Raw genomic sequence first — 7,118 nt, 5'->3', positions numbered from 1 at the left:
GCACGACGATCTCCTGTCTGTCCCACTCGAACTTTACCATCTGGTGCAGGGAAGAAGGGACTGCTTTGGCAACATGTATCCAGGGCCTGCCCAGCAGTAGATTGTTAGAAACGGCCACATCTAGTACCTGGAATTCCATGGTAAATTCAACTAGTCCTATTGTCAGTTCGAGCAAGATATCGCCGACAGAGTCTTTTCCCCCTTCGTCGAAACCTCGAACACATATACTGTTCTTGTGGATCCTCTCAGTATCAATGTTCAACTTGTGCAGAGTGGAGAGCGGGCAAATATTTGCACTGGAACCATTGTCAACTAGCACCTGTGTGACCACAGAATCTTTGCATTTCACTGTGAGATAAAGAGCCCGATTATGTTCCGTACCTTCCAAAGGCAACTCATCATCTGGAAGGTGATTCTGTTTGTCTCGAATATCTTGTTGGCAATCTTCTCCAAATGGTTTACTATGATCTTGTTAGGGACATGAGCTTCATTCAGGATCTTCATGAGAGCCCGCCGGTGCATCCGAATGTATTAACAATCATAGAAGAGAAATCTGAGCGGGCGTCTTCCTCAACTGTTCTATGATGGAGTAATCCTGCATTTTCATTTTCCTCAAGAATTCTTCCGCCTCCTCTTCGGTGATTGGCTTCTTCACTAGAATGGGATTATCTTTGAGTGGCTTAGCTTTCCTTAATTCTTCTGGGGTAAAACATCTCCCCGAACGAGTCAAACCCCGGGTTTCATTGACTTCCTCTTCCACTTCTTTCCCTTTATAGGTTACTATCACTTGCTTGTAATTCCATGGAACGGCCTTGGTGTTACTTATCGGCAGCTGAGTCACAAGCTTAATAATAATGGGGTCAGTGCGGGCCCCCTCCACGATTATGACAGGCTTACCTGCTGCCCCCGGCACCCCCACCTTTGGCTTTCCTTGCTTTGCTTCCACATCATTTGGGGGCCCTTTCACAACCAAAGGCGGCTTAACACCGGGCGGGCTCAACTTGTCTGTCAACCCGTCAATTGTTGGACATGTTGCATTAGTAACAACTGGAGTTTTGACTGAACTACTTTCACTGGCACGGATCATCATGACAAACTTTGAAGGCTTCCCGAGATCCACATCTTTATACACTATCTCAATCATGTACGTTTCACCATGGGCTGGCAATGCATTTTGATTGATGTTCGGAGTTTTCGGACTTTGGACCATAATTTGGTTTGTATCGATGAGCTCCTGGATGGCGTTCTTCAAATGCCAACATTTTTCTATGTCGTGCCCTGGAGCATCAGAACAATATGCACATCTGAGGGAATAATCCAGGTTCTTTGGAGGGGGGTTTTGTAATTTTGACTCAATTGGCCTCAGAACATCCAACTGCCTCAACCTCTGAAACAAGCTGGTATAAGACTCCCAAGTGGGGTGAAAGTTTTCTTCCGCTGCAGCCTTTCATTTCTATACTCTGGCCTGGATCGAAATCTTGGACCAGTAGGGTTTTGGTATGTTTGTGGAGGGGGGTAAGGATTTTGTGGAGCTGGTGCACGCCATTGTGGGTAAGGAGGGGCTTGAGAATATGACTGTGCGTGGTGGACGTGGTATTGGGGTGATCTGACAGAATATTGAGGGTTTTGTGGTGGGTAGTAGTGTTGGAGTAGATTATATGGGGTTTGGGTGTAGGTTTGAGGTTGGGGTCGAGGCTGGGTATAATGGTGTGGTGAACCTCTTGGGCCATGCCACGATCCTGAGACGACCATAGCAACATCTTCTTTCTTCTTCTTCCCTAACACACCCCCAGTACCATTCTAAATTGCTTGTGTAGTTGCGTTGATGGCAGAGTAACTCATGATCTTGCTGGATTTGAGTCCTTCCTCTAACATTCCTCCCATTTTTACCACTTCATTGAAAGACTTACCTATGGCCGAGATCAGATGACCAAAATAAGTAGGCTCCAAGGCCTGAAGAATATACTCCACCATTTCAGCTTCCTCCATTGGAGGGTTGACTCGTGCTGCCTGTTCTCTCTAACGGAAACCATACTCCCTGAAACTTTCACTGGGCTTTTTCTCTATCTTAGTCAAGGACAGGCGATCTGGGACATCTCTACGTTGTACTGGAAATGCCGAGCGAAAGCCTGAGCCAAGTCATCCCAGGTGTACCACCTGATGTTGTCCTGGCGATTGTACCACTCCAATGTTGCACCACTCAAACTTTGACTAAAGTATGCCATTAACAGTTCATCCTTCCCGCCAGCACCCCTCATTTTGCTGCAAAATCCTCTTAAGTGGGCTACGGGGTCTCCATGCCCGTCGTACAAGTCAAACTTGGGCATTTTGAATCCGCCAGGTAGCTAGACATCCGGAAACAGACATAGATCTTTATATGCCACACTGACCTGGCCACCCAACCCTTGCATATTTCTCAGTGACTGCTCCAAACTCTTTACCTTCCTAGATATCTCCTCTTGCTCTGTGTTTTTGGGTGGCTTCTCAGTTTCGGCAGGAAGTTCAAAGTGAGGAGTGTAAGAGTAATGATCTGGGACTTTGAAGGTAGGCTCTGGGGCATAGTATTGGTTATCGTGGCCTTGGAATACCGGCTCACTGGAAGATCGATTGAGGGCGGCTGGTGGGGGTGGTACGAAGACAGGGGCAGCCAGTGGAGCAGGGTGGGTGGTTGCTTTGGCTGGTGGAGCTTGGATGGCTTGGGAGAGAGGTGCCCAGATAGTGATGGTATAGGGTGAAGCTCGATGCGTGTTGTGGGGACAGATCAACAATGGTGGTCTCTTGGGATTGAGCTAGTGGTGAGACGAAAGCAGGGTTGGCGGGGTATGACGGTGGAGGATGCCCCTTCATCCATGCCTGGTACATCTCGGCCATTTGGTGCTTCAGCTTATATACCTCTTCTTTCAAACCAGACTCGGATTCCTCCATCTCTTTTGGCGGGTCAATAACACTTGCATCCAATTCTTTGCTAGCTATAATCGCCTTGTGTTTAGACCTGGTGTTATACGGGTGACTTGCCAGAATGCCAAACAAACTAACCACCTTCCTGTTCTCAATGACAACAACAAACTTGTTAGTGTTTAAGAGTTTAACAGATAGGCAACCGCACGTTTGGTATGCAATGCACCTAAACAGTTAACCGCTTCTATTATGCATTTGAACGGTTACATGCTTCATCCCGACCTTAACTAACTCTTTTCACTTTGCACTTTTCTTCTCTCTTTCCTTTTCATTCCTGCCTTTCTTTGCTTGGTTCTTGTCGCTCCTCTTTTCATTTTTGCACTTTCTTTCCTCTCTTGTTTTACCACTCTCACTTCTTACTCAGTTTCTTTCCTCTCCTTCCATTTTAGGGTTATGATCGAATCCAATGGGGATTGCCTACGTATCATGATGCCGCATGAATCAAATCATTACGTAGTTCAGGGGATAAATGTGAAATAAAAGAAAGAAAAATTTTGGGGTTTTCAATATTCCATTAAAATAAAATCTTTTTGGATTTTCTGTTACAATGACTCTGACATACAGACTCTGAATAAGAAAAACAGACTAGACATTAAAAAACTAACAGACTCAACTAATGAACTGCAGACTGGAACCAACGGAAACTCAGGAGTACATAAGAGCTTCCACCGGTGCCCTGGGAGTCTGTGGAACATCATCCGGTCTTTGCGCGGGCCTTTGTACAATATCCCGCTGAAGACGGTCCAAGCCGGCCATTACCTAGCGAACGAATGTCATCACAGAAGCAAAAAACATCGACCTAGTTATGTCCTCACATTCGTGACACTTCATCACGACATAGCCGGCTATTTCTTTAACCCTCATTCTGATGACACCTTTCTCCTGAAGCAAACGCCCTATTTGTTGTGCCCGAGCTTCCAACACTTGGGTATCCGCATTGTTTTGATCCTGTAACTGTTGCATGCTTTCCTTCAGTTGGCTAATCAGTGCATAGCAATGCTCCCTTTCTGACTTGAAATTCTTCGCTTGCTGGGCCATCTCATTTTCTAGGGTAGTCAGCTTCTTCTTTAGCACTGTGACCTCTTTGTCATATCTTTCCTTTAGCCGTTGAACAAACTTTGCCCGCCCTTCTGCATTCTGTGCCAACCTTTCTTGGGTCTTAGCCAATTCCTCTTCGGCCTTTTCGAAGTCAGCCCCATAATCACACACCTTCCGTCTAAGACTATTTATGAGTTGCTCATCTTGTGTACTTCTGGCCGGATTTTCAGCGGCGATCTTCATCCTCTGAATTTGAGCTCGGAGGGCTTCATTTTCCTAGACCAACCTTCTTCTTTCTCCTTCGACTTCTTGCATTTTGTAGATCATTATTGAACTCAACGTTTCTCAATTTCTCTTCCAGAGTGTGGATGGTGGCTTGATACTTTTTCTCCTTCTCTCCCCAGGCCAACCTTTCCCGGACTTTATCATCAAAAGCCTGGACATGCGGTCTCTTTGCGGGCCTCTCGGGCTCTGGTTCAGGCTCTGGCTCATTACTTGCACAAGACTTTCTTTCAAACCACACTGCATAATTTGGATCCACTTCCCCCTTTGCAACATCTGGTACCTGGGTGCCGTTTTTCAGATATCGGCAACCGTTCCAATCCTGCTAGACTAAAGCTTCGGGAAATGTAGCTTATGGATGTAGCTCAATGACCGAGGTGGTTAGATCTTCATCTTCGGGCACCACCTGATATCTCCCCAACTGCCTTAAGACCCTATGTGGTTCGTATGGATGGACACTCCTCAAACCCATCAACATTAGGTAACCCTTAGTAGCCGTCATATGTATGATTTTCGTCACCGGGAGCCATCCTATAGTCCACCCGACCTGACCTGCTTTTAGAGTTTTCAAGTGGGAGATCCAGGCTTCAAACCCTTCTGGAGCATTGTAGTCTTTCACCCTTTCCTCGTAACTCTTGATGAAGTTATCTTTGCTTGAACCATAGCTCATGAATTTGGGGTGATGGCGGAGATGCTCGATCAACCACATTTGTAGAAGAACATTACAGCCTTCAAAGAATTGAGCCCCTGATCTACATAATGTCAATGCCCGATAAATGTCTGCCAACACTAAAGGAGCAAGTGTGTGATCTTTCTTTGTAGTGAGGATTTGTGCGACTCTGGCCATGCGGGTATCTATCGTCCCCTCTGCATTCGGAAAAACTATGATTCCCAAGAACGCCACTATGAAAGCAAACCTACGATGAATTTGCCAAATGCTCTTGTCTTGTTTGTTGTTCAATCCCTTTTCGTGTGTTTCGAACCCAACTGAATGCCCAAATCTGGAATACAAAAATTGAAAGGAACAACATCTTTTGTTCACATGAGCCTTCTTCATTGCTTGCTGATATTAAGAAGATCAAAGAATTTGTGCACATGGGGGGCCCTTGGGAATATAAGCTGTTGTTTTCTCAAGTCCCGGCCAAAGTGAATGTCTCCAGAGTAGGAGTGAGCTCGAAATCCGAGAAACGGAAGACATTGTGCACATGATCCCAAAAGGTTACCAAGGCCTTGATTAAATCCTCCCGTGGTTTGATTTCCAAAACGTCCATAAGGGCACCCAACTGCTCTTTCACCCAATCCTGACCATCTTCATCCAAATCATACCACTACATAGGTAACTGCAACTGAGCCTGTTCTATGACCAATAGTTCCGGGTTCTGGACAGTGTTCATCTTGGTACCTGTGAATGGTTAAGCTTAGGGTTGACTCTGGTGGACCCTTTTTGGAAAACAATTCTTACATAATAAAAATCAAAGGAAAAATGGCCCTTTCCCCTCTACACAAAAGTGGTTATTTTTGTAAATGTGGCCCCTTCACAATTCCAATTTTGAGGCCGGGGGAAGACACTTTAGAAAAATGACCCCTCACTGACAGACTTGTTCGTTCTCTACAAAAATAACCCTTCGACAATTGAAAAATATTCTAAGGCTATCTCGACAAGAACGGCTTAAGACATAACCGAAGTTGGGTCGGCTTATTCTTTTGACTAGAGCCCTAACTACATTTCATTTTATTCGGTTAATTTGCAAAAAAGAGGCCGAACCCGATGTAGATTGCTTACGTATCCCATATCTGGTGAGAATTAGACCTGCGTAGTTCGGTCAGTTTTGACATAATTTAAAAAAAACATGAGTGACCCGTTTTGAAATGGCTCTTTTTTTTCTTTTTCTTCTCTTTTTGTTTTTCAAACCCCTCTTTTTTTGATGAAATTTCGGCAGAATTTCGGGACATTTTCAAATACCGGGATTTTCAGAACCGGGCTTTATTCCCTTCCTACATCACTCTTGGTTTTTCTCATGATTTTCTTTTCCTAGCCGGTCAGCATACAGGCCGAAACAAATAAATGTTCACATAGCTCGTAAGATGCATCAGGATGGTCTGTTATTTTGGGTACACCTGTCCTAAACGGACCCAACCCCTGTGTTGAGTCCTCTAAGTCAAATGCACGTGATGCAAACAAACATTCCTACTAGGGATCCGACATGAGGTTATGTTATTCTAGGTTTAAACCTGGGGTTGTGTTCTAGACCTGGCTTACCCGAGCGGACAGCTCGAGCCGAGGTGGGGGCAACGTACCGGGAGCACGAAAGTCTACCCAGCCTTGTTGCTGACCCAAGCCCCGTTCTAATTGGTATGACTTCTAACAGAAAGTGGGCCACGCGTACGTGTGCACCATATTTTAGAAGACTCAGAAGGGTGGCGTAAGAAGGCATTGAAATACAGTTCAAATAATATCGAAATGGTAAATAAACAGCAATTAGCACATTAGGTTCACAAAATACAGTAATATTAACAATAAATAAAGCCAAGTAAAATCATATTAATAAGCTCGAATTCTTGAACCCTGAACTAGAGATTCTGGGTTCGGTTTCCCTCCGCCAGAGCTGTCACACCTCCTTTTTCTACCCCGAAAGGGATATAAGGGAGTTTTTTTCCAATTTAAGTGATAATATGAACGGGATTATTTATCAAATTCAGAGTCGCCACTTGGGATAATTTATGGTGTCCCAAGTCACCAGTTTAAAATCCCGAATCGAGGAAGTTTGACTCCGTTTTACAGTCCGCAAAATACAAAAATTCGGGTAAGGAATTCTGTTAATTCGGGAGAAGGTGTTAGG

Source organism: Nicotiana attenuata, chromosome 7 (assembly GCF_001879085.1).
Source record: "Nicotiana attenuata strain UT chromosome 7, NIATTr2, whole genome shotgun sequence".
In the NCBI taxonomy this organism is placed as follows: Eukaryota; Viridiplantae; Streptophyta; class Magnoliopsida; order Solanales; family Solanaceae; genus Nicotiana; species Nicotiana attenuata.
This window is presented reverse-complemented; position numbering follows the sequence as displayed.